General features: G+C 42.0%; 1 pseudogene; it reads left to right on the top strand.

Annotated features, from left to right (window-relative positions):
- Window positions 1-5525: 5525 nt before the first annotated feature.
- LOC120854111 lies at window positions 5526-10750 on the top strand (annotated as a pseudogene).
- The last annotated feature ends 387 nt before the right edge of the window (window positions 10751-11137 follow it).

Below are 11137 nucleotides of genomic sequence, written 5' to 3'. Positions count from 1 at the left end.
ACTGCAAGGAGATCAAACCAGTCAATCCTAAATGAGATCAACCCTGAATACTTACTGGAAGGACTGATGCTGAAGCTGAAGCTCCAATATTTTGGCCACCTGATTCGAAGAGCCAACTCATTCGAAAAGACCCTGATGCTGGGAAAGATTGATGCCAGGAGAAGGGGATGACAAAGGATGAGATGATTGGATGGTATCATCGACTCAATGGACATGAGTTTGAGCAAACTCCCAGAGATAGTGAAGGACGTGAAAGCCTGGCGTGCTGCAGTTCATGGGGTCACAAAGAGTCAGACACGATTTAGCGACACGCTAAGTCCCTTGTTTACAAGACCAAACATAGAGTGCCTCCATATTTCCTTTCTTTTCCTCATAAATGATTAGCTGAACTGCTCTTCCCAAATAAATTATGGTTAAGCTTCTCTCTTTCCTCCAGGCCCCCAAACTTTAGCCCACTTCAGTCTGAGCCAGTTTACAGTATTCAGTACTCAGTATTCCTGAGAAGAAATTGGCTTCAGAACAACCTCTGAACATGTCTGATCATGCCACCCTCTCTTCTCACTTTCCCACACCTGATTCTTTGGTTACTTTTCTCTAAAAAGAAACATCTTTTTCCTTGATTTTTGAGAAGCTTGAGGATCTCACGCTCAAAGCATTCTCCCTATTGCAATACAGTAATCTCTTTCCCCTCCTGGCAAAAATCCTTTTCAAATAAGTGTCTCCTTCCTAAGTCTGAGTTTGTTTTTTCATTTGACAATGTACATTATAATATGTTAGACATTAATAACACAGTAATATTACTATATTTGATCATCTAAGTTTGTATTTATTTTAGTGATAACCTTAGCACACTATTGAATCACAGTGATTATAATTCTGAATCTTTTCCCAATATATTGCTGATGAATTTCAGTTTCCCTCTTTGAACAAGTCCTCATATCAGTTGATTTTTTTTCTTTGACAAGATATCTCATTACTTCTGGCTGGTCGAGATATTTTAGGACCTTAATCACTGCAGATGGTGACTGCAGCCATGAAATTAAAAGACGCTTACTCCTTGGAAGAAAAGTTATGACCAACCTAGATAGTATATCCAAAAGCAGAGACATTACTTTGCTGACTAAGGTCCGTCTAGTCAAGGCTATGGTTTTTCCTGTGGTCATGTATGGATGTGAGAGTTGGACTGTGAAGAAGGCTGAGTGCCGAAGAATTGATGCTTTTGAAGTGTGGTGTTGGAGAAGACTCTTGAGAGTCCCTTGGACAGCAAGGAGATCCAACCAGTCCATTCTGAAGGAGATCAACCCTGGGATTTCTTTGGAAGGAATGATGCTAAAGCTGAAGCTCCAGTACTATGGACATCTCATGCTAAGAGTTGACTCATTGGAAAAGACTCTGATGCTGGGAGGGATTGGGAGCAGGAGGAGAAGGGGACAACCGAGGATGAGATGGCTGGATGGCATCACGGACTCAATGGCCGTGAGTCTGAGTGAACTCCGGGAGATGGTGATGGACAGGGAGGCCTGGCGTGCTGCGATTCATAGGGTCACAAAGAGTTGGACACGACTGAGCGACTGAACTGAACTGAACTGAACTGAATTCTATAACATCACTGAGGTAAGTAATTTTCTAACATTTACCAAATTCACCAAAGAACCTTCAATAGCTTCATTTATGTTATCAATAAAACATGTTCATGCTACAGAGCCAAAAACTGAATCGTCGAGAACATTTAGAAAAATTTTCCTAGTCTCTTTTGTTAATAGTTAATGTAAAGTTAATATTCTCTGGAGGAGGAAATGGCAACCCACTCCAGCATTCTTGCCTGGAGAATCCCACGGACAGAGGAAGTTGGAGGACTACAGTCTATAGGTTGGCAAAGAGTCAGACACCGCTGAGCAACTGCGCATGAGCGCGTGCACGCACGCATGCATACACACACACACACACACACACAAGCACACACACAGAGTTAATTCTATAGGGAAATAAAGAGGTAACTTGTTAAATATGAAAAATCACTGGTATTTCCTTAAGGCAGAGGCCAAGGTGAATATCTATGGAATGAATGGTTCAAGAAAGAACCACATTTCAATGTAACATCCTTTGATTTAACTGAGCATTTTTATTGTTTTATATTTACAAATTAAATATCAGTATGCTGCTGCTAAGTCACTTCAGTCGTGTCCGACTCTGTGCGACCCATCAGGGTCCACCAGGCTCCCCCATTCCTGGGATTCTCCAGGCAAGAACACTGGAGTGGTATAGTCATGGTGAAAAAAAAAATTGCCCAACTAGTTCTGACCCATTCATTAATCTTCTAAACACATGATAGTAGAACCAGGTTTTAAAAATTTTTATTAATTCATCCAACAAATACTTATTAATATTTATTGCATGCCTTCTGCTACCAGATACGATTTTAGGCACAGAGGATAAATAAGCAAGCCAAACCAAGATCATACCCTTGTTGAGCTCACATTCTAGCCAGGAACACGTAATAAATGTCAGTCAGCTATATAATTTAATAGCTTATAATAAGGGCCGAGTAGAAAAGTAGAGCAGGTTGTAGATAGAGAATAAGGGGGGGAGGTGGTATGTAAGACAGAGTGATCAGGAGAAAGCTCTCTGAGGTGACATGTGAGCAGACACCTGAATGGAGCAAGCCACACACGTACCTGAGAAGAGAGAATCCCAGGCCAAAAGAAGTGCAAGGGCAGAGGCCCGAGTTGGAAATGGTTAACTTGCTGAGGGGGACAGTGGTAGAGGGCAGGGGGTGACAAGAAAGAAGACCACTTTGGCCACACTGAGTGAAAGGAGAAGAAAATACGACAGACAGGCAGGGCCCAGGTTACAGAGAACCGAAAAAGGCATCCTAAGAACTTTGGATTTCATCACAGACGACTGGAAGCCCCTGAAGAACTGAGACCAGAAGCATGACATGGCCTACTTTTCCTTTTGCAGGATCACTCTGGCTGTTATGCAGAGAACAGACTGAATGTACTGTGAGGCACCAAAGACATGATTTTTTCTCCCCCTTTGTGCCTTTCTTGTATCTCTTTTACAACTTGTGTAAGGACCCTTTTAGAGTTTTTAAATATTTTAGCACCAAAGAAATGGATGGAATTAGTCAAGTATCCAATCAAAGTTGCATGAGCTTTAGAATAGTTGCTTCAGAAGTTATTGTAAAGTTCACCCATCCATGAAATGTGAAATGCTTAGGTTGAAAATTACTTCCAGCTGTTCCTGAAGATATATGTAATACCAGGAAACTAATGTAGTTTTGCCCATGTTAGAACCCTGGAGGCAAACAGCTGGGGTTTGGTTTAACAATGCTTCTCTTAAGAAAGTAGATGCCAGTGGCCATTTCAAAGAAAATTATGTGGAAGCTATAAGTCTATCAAGACTGAAGTAAAGCAATTATCCTTCAATTAAAAAATAAATTAAAAAAAAAAAAACGACTGAAGTAAAGAAGCAAGAGGAAAGGTAGTAAAACTCTCTGCATTTTCAATATGCTTTGTTTGCTATTAACAGTGAAAATTACACTTATAAATATATTAAAATAGAACTCCAGTTTATGATACTCACTGCTAGTGATTATTCAAACACCACCACCATTCTCCACCTTCTACCTTGCTGACGGAACCCTGATTTGGTTTAGAGAAACAATGTACGCGGTAGTCTCAGATGGATTCAAAGTGGCCTAAAAATAATCATTATCATCTTTTCTTCCTCTTCCACCTTCCTATGCAGGTAGACGGGCTTTATGACTCACTTCTGGCCAATGAGGCATAAGCAGAAATCAACCTGGGAGCATGGTCAGAGAAAGCATTAACTTTCCAGATAAAAGAGGCTGGATATAGCTGGCCTCCCCTTTCCCTTCTTCTTCCTGCCTTGTATTTGGGCATGTTCGCTACTATTTGATGTCCTGCAACTAGGAGGGAAGGCCAAGAAGTTTATCAAGACATTGGCCGTCATCTTTAGCCACCAAACAACACCATCAGATGCCTACTTCCAGACTTCTCATTGAGTAAGAAATTGAAATTCAGAGTTCCCTGGTGGCCTAGTGGTTAGGATTATAGCTTTCACTGCTGTGGCCTGGGTTCAATCTCCGGTTGTGGGGAACATCCCACAAGTCATTCAGCAGAAAAAACAGAAAGAAATTGAAACTCATGTATTTAAGCCTTCATAAACTGGATTTTCTGTTACTTATAGCCAAATGAACTTTTAACTGAGACCCTTTAAGTCACCAATATTCTAGGGGAAAAAAATATCCACCATTATGACTTGTAATTTAACATGAACAAAGTATTATATATCAGTCCAAGTTCAGCAATCATCAGGAAATACTGATCGTACTACCTAAATCTTTTCAGGATATCATCAAGAGCATCTATCCTGCTCTTTCAGGATTCTCTTAGATTTGTGTTGGCTTAATTTAATTAATGAGTTATAAGTCAAAATCAAGGTAGGTGGGAAAAACATCAACAACCTCAGATATGCGGATGATACCTTTCTAATGGCAGAAAGCAAAGAGGAACTAAAGAGCCTCTTAATGAGGGTGAAGGAGCAGAGTGAAAGAGCCGACTTAAGACTAAATGTTGAAAAAACTAAGATCATGGCATCTGGTCCTATTACTGCATAGCAAATGGAAGGGGAAAAGGTAGAAGTAGTGACAGATTTCCTCTTCTTGGGCTCCAAAATCACTGCGGAGAGTGATTGCAGCCATGAAATAAAAGGACAATTGCTTCTTGGCAGGAAAGCGATTACAAACTTAATGTGTGTTGAAAAGCAGAGACATTACTCTGCCGACAAAGACCCGTATAGTCAAGGCTATGGTCCCAGTGGTCACATACAGTTGTGAGTACTGGACCATAAAGAAGGAGGAACACCAAAGAATTGATGCCTTCAAACTGGAGAAGACTCCTGAAAGTCCCTTGGACAGCAAGGAGACCAAACCAGTCCATCTTAAGGGAGAAAGACCTTGGATACTCACTGGAAGGACTGATGCTGAAGCTGAAGCTCCAGTATTTTGGTCATCTGATGCACACAGATGACTCACTGGAAGCCACTGACACCGGGAAAGATCGAGGGCAGAAGGAGAAGAGGGCATCAGAGGTTGAGATGGCTGGACAGCATCACCAACACAAGGACCATTAATTTGGTCAAACTCTGGGAGATGGTGAGGGAGAGGGAGGCCCGGCGTCCTGCAGTTCACAGGGTGGCAGAGTCAGACATGACTAGGCGCCTGAACAACGATTTAATTAAAAGCCTTTTGGTAAAGATAGCTAACTATAGGTAGAATTTTAATAAGGAGGGAGTGAGTACCTGGTGTAAAGAGATGGACAAACCCAAGAATGGCCTTTCATTTGCTCTGACTAGCTTGGCAAGTTCAAGTCCTAGTACTTTGACAGCGACTAGTCACATACCAGCCCCTCTCTATGCTTTGAATTCTGAGTCTGAGTCTAGACTTGTTAAGAACGCACCTCCAGGACACAGATGCTCACTTTGATTAGCTCAGAACCAGGATGAAGAAGCACAGAAATCTGAATGCAAAACATGTGTTACATATAGTCTGCTACTACTGTCACTCATGCCAAGTGAGTAAATACTCGAGAAGGATTCTTGTGGACATGTGATCTATTAGCATCTGAGTCCTTTTACCTGGTTGATGTGGAAGGTGGAGAGGTGTACCCTGGTTCAAGACTGCCTTTTTCTCTTTGTTTTCTTTTCCTTTTTTTCTTTTTGGTGGCATCTGTAAAGCATTTTGCTTTCTAATTATGGATTACAGAGTGCTTTCACGGCTCATGTTACTGTCTTCAACTTCAAGCCCCTCTTTCCACCCCCACTCTTAAATACAAAATTAAAATGAAAAAAGAAGCCAGGGGAATTTATTTTCCTCTCTCTGTAGCAGATGTTAAACTTTTAAAATGAAGGAATATTAAAAGAGGCCTCTTTTTATACCACAGCAACTGCCCCCGCATCCTGAGTCCCAGCCTCAAGAGGAAGCCTCACTGATCTTTTTATGCAGGGTGCTGACAGAGGCTTGGAGTGGGGGGCTGGCTCATCGTGGGCCTTGGGCAAGACTTTGAATCTCTCTGGGTCTCAGTTTACTCATCTGAGGGAGTTTGGATGAAAGAATCTCTGAAGTTATTCCAACTCCTAAGGGTCAATGAATTTTCTTAAAAGTTCAAACGTAAAACCATTGTCCATTCCTACGAGAAAAGTCACTTTCTTTTTTCCAGCTCCTCTTCTCAATGACCAGGGAGCATTTCATTACTTTGAGTTTATTGCTTTGTTTAGGTTTGTTGCCCATCTCAGTAACCTGGGGTGAAAGGTCTCTATTAAAGTATGTGTTCAAGAAGCTGTTCCTTTAATTCAGAGATGTAGTTTTAATCTGTTTAGAGCGTTTCACAAGACAAATATCAGTACTTCCCTGCTTCAATATTTCTAATGTGAGAACTATTTATTGTTCATGTCTGATCATAGCCCCTGTATGTTACTAAATTCTCTCTCTTTCCAGAACCTCTCTTTCTCTCCCTACCCCATACATACACATGTGTGTGTTATGATCCTTCTATCTAACTCAGTTCTTCAAATTGAGGTCAAGAATTTTTTAACTTCCATCCTGCCTTGTGTGTGTGCATGCATGCTCAGTGGTGTCTGACTCTTTGTGACCCCATGGACTGTAGCTGGCCAGGCTCCTCTGTCCATGGAATTTTCCAGGCAAGACAACCGGAGTGGGTTGCCATTTTCTACTCCAGGGCATCTTCCCAACCCAGGGATCGAACCCATGTCTCCTGCATTGACAGGCAGATTCTTTACCATTGCGCCACCTGCTGCTGATGCTGCTGCTGCTAAGTCGCTTCAGTCGTGTTCAACTCTGTGTGACCCCATAGATGGCAGCCCATCTGGCTCCTCCATCCCTGGGATTCTCCAAGCAAGAACACTGGAGTGGGTTGCCATTTCCTTCTCCAATGCATGAGAGTGAAAAGTGAAAGTGAAGTCGCTTGACCCCATGGACTGCAGCCTACCAGGCTCCTCCATCCATGGGATTTTCCAGGCAAGAGAACTGGAGTGGGTTGCCATTGCGCCACCTGGGAAGTGCCAAATGCTTTGGAGCACCATCCACTTCACAAGTGTCCATCTCTTTTTTTTTTTTTTTAATTATTCACAGTCTGATAAACATCATTACCTCACAATGCTCAGGCTATAGATCTTTATGGATGGAAGTTCTTGAGTGTGCCTTTTTAGACAACCTGATCAGATTCTTCCTTGAAAAGTGGGCTGGAGAGAAAATGATGGGCTAAAAAGAACTTTCTTTGCTCTTTCTTTCTCCTTAGAGACTAGAATTGTAAGCATGAGCACTTTTGCACACAGTCACGGCCAGCCAGCGTAGCAGAGGATGGTAAGAAAAAGCAAGATCCACGTTCACACAACTTTTCAACTCAAGTAAATGCCTGAGGCCAATTCACTTAAGACTTATTTAAATTTTACAGCTTATTTTTACAGCATCTGAGCCTCTGATTCTGCCCAATTTTGTTATATTTCAACAAATGAAAGGTGATTTTGCTGTTAAGCTGCCTCAAGAACTGAAACATTTGCTCAAGAGAAACACAAGAAGCCAGCGAACATAGGCTGGGTTCATATTTCTCATCGTTATCACCCAAGAACATCTAGCAAGTTTTTTTTCTTCTTCCTTGTGGGGAAGTTTGAAGCTTCAAGGCCCAACTCAGAGCCACATGGTTTTCATTTCCTGGCCTCCTCCCTCGGCTGCTGCGATACCCGCAGCACACACAAAAGCCCCATCCTCTGTGTGCAGACTCAAGACGTCGTCGCTTATACATTTTTCAGAGGAGCAAATGAGGCATAAAAAGTCCACACTCTGCATACATATCAGTCCACATAATAAATGGCCACTTGCTGGTCCCATTCCATCTCTTGATTTGTATGAAAATATGTAGTTTGTTCAGACCTTCACAGCTTACAAAGCACTTTCACATTCATTAATCTCACAGAACCCTTGCTGCAAGCCTGAGAGGATACACTTTTCTCTTCATGTACAAATGGCAAATGACTGTGTGAAGAGGGGAGGTGACTGGCCAAGGTCACACGGTCAGAGGCAGAACCAGGACTCAACCCCAGCCTCCGACCCTGAGTTCAGGGGTGGTTTTTCTCCCCCGCAACTATAACCTGTGCAATGTTCTTTCTTGTTAAATTGGAGATATAAATGAATGAGGGCCTGCATGGGTAAGGCTGGGTTCCAGAAAAGCTTGTCTTGGAAAATGCAGTGTGAAGGGGTACTAAAAACACAGGCTATGGAGCCATAGCCTACATGTGAGCTCTGCTTCCTAATAACTGTGTAATACTGCATAATTCCAGGGGGCTTTGTTCCCATGGTACTTTATGTCAGTGTAGGCCCTAGAGGTCTTCAGTGCAGCTGTCCTGGGGATTGCTTACCTCCCTGTGACTCTGTTGTCCCAACTGAGAAACGGGCAGAGTCATGACTATTTCCAAGGCTGTTGTGGCAACAGAATAAAATAAAGCATGGCTTGATCCAGTAAAAGACACTTCAAGATGCCCTGTCCTCCTTGGATATGTCTCCACCCCTATCCTTTTCCATGGAAAAGTTTGCCTCTGATAAAAAACGTCTGCTTATTTTCTCCACAGTCTCTCCTATACCAACAGCTGCCGTGATCCCATCACGGCAGTCACCACGTACTGGACCAGGCGGTGTGCTCAACCTGAACATGCATGCTCTCCCTTGATCCTGTCTTTCTGCATCTCCCCTGTCCCATCACTGAACCTGGTGAATGAGCATGGTGAGTTTCCAGGGGAGTCTGGATGAGAAAATTCTCACCCAGATTCTGCCAGTAACAACCCGGTGACCAAAGGACCGGGATGTCCCCTGAGTCTCATCTAACTCATCTAGTAGGAGAGGTTTCTAATACCTGTCCTGTGCCTAAGAGAACTGCTGTCTCTACAAGTAGGATGAAACATGAAAGCTAATGAAAGAAGCTCCAAATTATTATGAAAAGAAATGGCCAGGCTCTTATTACCTGCAAAGGGCCCAGTTTTAAAAACTGCCTCCAAGTACAAATGGAACTTAACAGACAAGGATAGGGACAAGGTCTAACCACCAACATGATTAAAAAAAAATTAAAATGGGATGCTCCGGTTAACAAAGGTACTGCAGCAACCTGGAAAGAGGGACATGAGGGAATTAGAGCTGAACCACCTAGGATTTCTGGACTAAGAGAGAGAAGGCATCAGAGAACCTTAGAATACCCTGTTGAATTCTTTTCTATTCCTAGTTCTGAGCTGACCATGTGGGCTAAACATTAACTTTCTGCTGACCAGACCCAGCCCATCTGCACATCTCCTGTCTGTGCACACCCACTGGGCAACCACATGGAATCTTGCCTCTTTTCTTTCCCCCACTCTGCTTTTCAGGATTTTAAATAATAGAACATTAACAGAGTCCCTCAAGTTAAAGATGGAATAGTATGTGTCTATGACATGTTTCTAAATGCAAATTCCTCACTTTGTGTATTTATGGGACAACATGGGCAAAGGAGCCTGGTAGGCTGCAGTCCATGGGGTCATGAAGAGTCAGACATGACTGAGCAACTTCACTTTCACTTTTCACTTTCATGCATTGGAGAAAGAAATGGCAACCCACTCCAGTGTTCTTGCCTGGAGAATCCCAGGGACGGGGAGCCTGGTAGGCTGCCATCTATGGGGTGGCACAGAGCCGGCCACAACTGAAGCGACTTAGCAGCAGCAGCAGCAGCAGATGTGAGAAAACAACTCAGAAACTCCCTGGAGAACTTACATGTGATCAGATCAGAAGTGCTTGCTAAACTCCACGTTTGCTGGGCTCCTACTTGCTGCATCCCAGGCCCTGTACTATTACTAAACATAAAAAGTTCATGAGTGACTGGGATCTGTGATGCCAAGGCAGATGCAAGGAGCAACAAACAGTTGGGGTTGAGCCCCTAGTGAGCTGAGGGCTTGTGCTCTTCTGGTCTCCTGGGCCCACCCCACCTAAAGAATTGAGTGGTAGAATCGTCCTCAAGTACAAGCACAGGGTATATATCCAACCTGCCCTCTTCCCTGATCAACAATGGCTTATATCAGAAATTTTCCAGGTACAGTGCAGTTGTAAAGGTTACTCTAATGAAAGATAAAGATACCAGGAGGGGTATAGGGGTTGCATTTATTTTATTTTTGGATAAAGAATCTGCATAAAACTGTGCAAGTCAATAAAAAACAAACAGTTATTTGGTAGAGTGATAAAAGCAAGCGTTGCTATTGGCAATGGAAGAGCAGCTGAGTTCATCAAAGATGAAACTATACAGTTTGATAAACCTAAGTGTTATGAATGTGGAGAAAGTGGACAGTTAAGTTAATGTCTATCCTAAAAATACTCTTGGAGGATGTGAACCTCCAAAGAAGAAAAAGAAAAAAAAGGAAAATTCCTGAGCCAGAAGAAGAAATTGAAGAAGACAGTGAGGATGAAGGGGAAGATCCTGCTCTTAACAGCCGCAGTCAGGCCACAGATTTCCAGCAAGTTAAAACTGAAAAACGGAAACCCAGTTCAGGGGGATCCTTCAACATCAGATGATTCAAAATGCCCAGGGATAAAGAAAAGAATATATTTCAACGATGAGGAGGAACTTAGTGATTAAAATTATATATGTATTATGTAAATATCATTAAAAAGTTTTTAAATCTTGGAGTACTAGGTTCCATTAGGATTAAACATTATTTTAGAATTTGAACATGAGAACACTTAGTATCAAATACTTTCCTACTTTAAAATGCTGCATAGGAAAATGAAAAGTAATTTGAAAGTATCACATTCATTTTGCATCAAGATTTGCTAATAATCATTAATCTTGAAAATAGTTTGTTTGAATAAAAATGAAAATTTAATACTATCATAATAATGCTATCTCAAGAAGAAAGGTAGATAGTAAAAAGATTTGTTTGAAAAGTTTGTTATAAAAGATTATTCATGAGTGATTTATATGAGGACTTTTGAAATAAATCTCATGCTTAAAACAAAAACTTCATTTAAAAAAAGTACATGAGGGACTTCCCTGGTGGCGCAGTGGATAAGAATCCGGGGACACAG

This window comes from Oryx dammah, unplaced genomic scaffold (assembly GCF_014754425.2).
Source record: "Oryx dammah isolate SB20612 unplaced genomic scaffold, SCBI_Odam_1.1 HiC_scaffold_27, whole genome shotgun sequence".
Taxonomy (NCBI): domain Eukaryota; kingdom Metazoa; phylum Chordata; class Mammalia; order Artiodactyla; family Bovidae; genus Oryx; species Oryx dammah.
The sequence above is the reverse complement of the archived record's forward strand: the minus strand, read 5'-3'. Positions and strand labels throughout refer to the sequence as shown.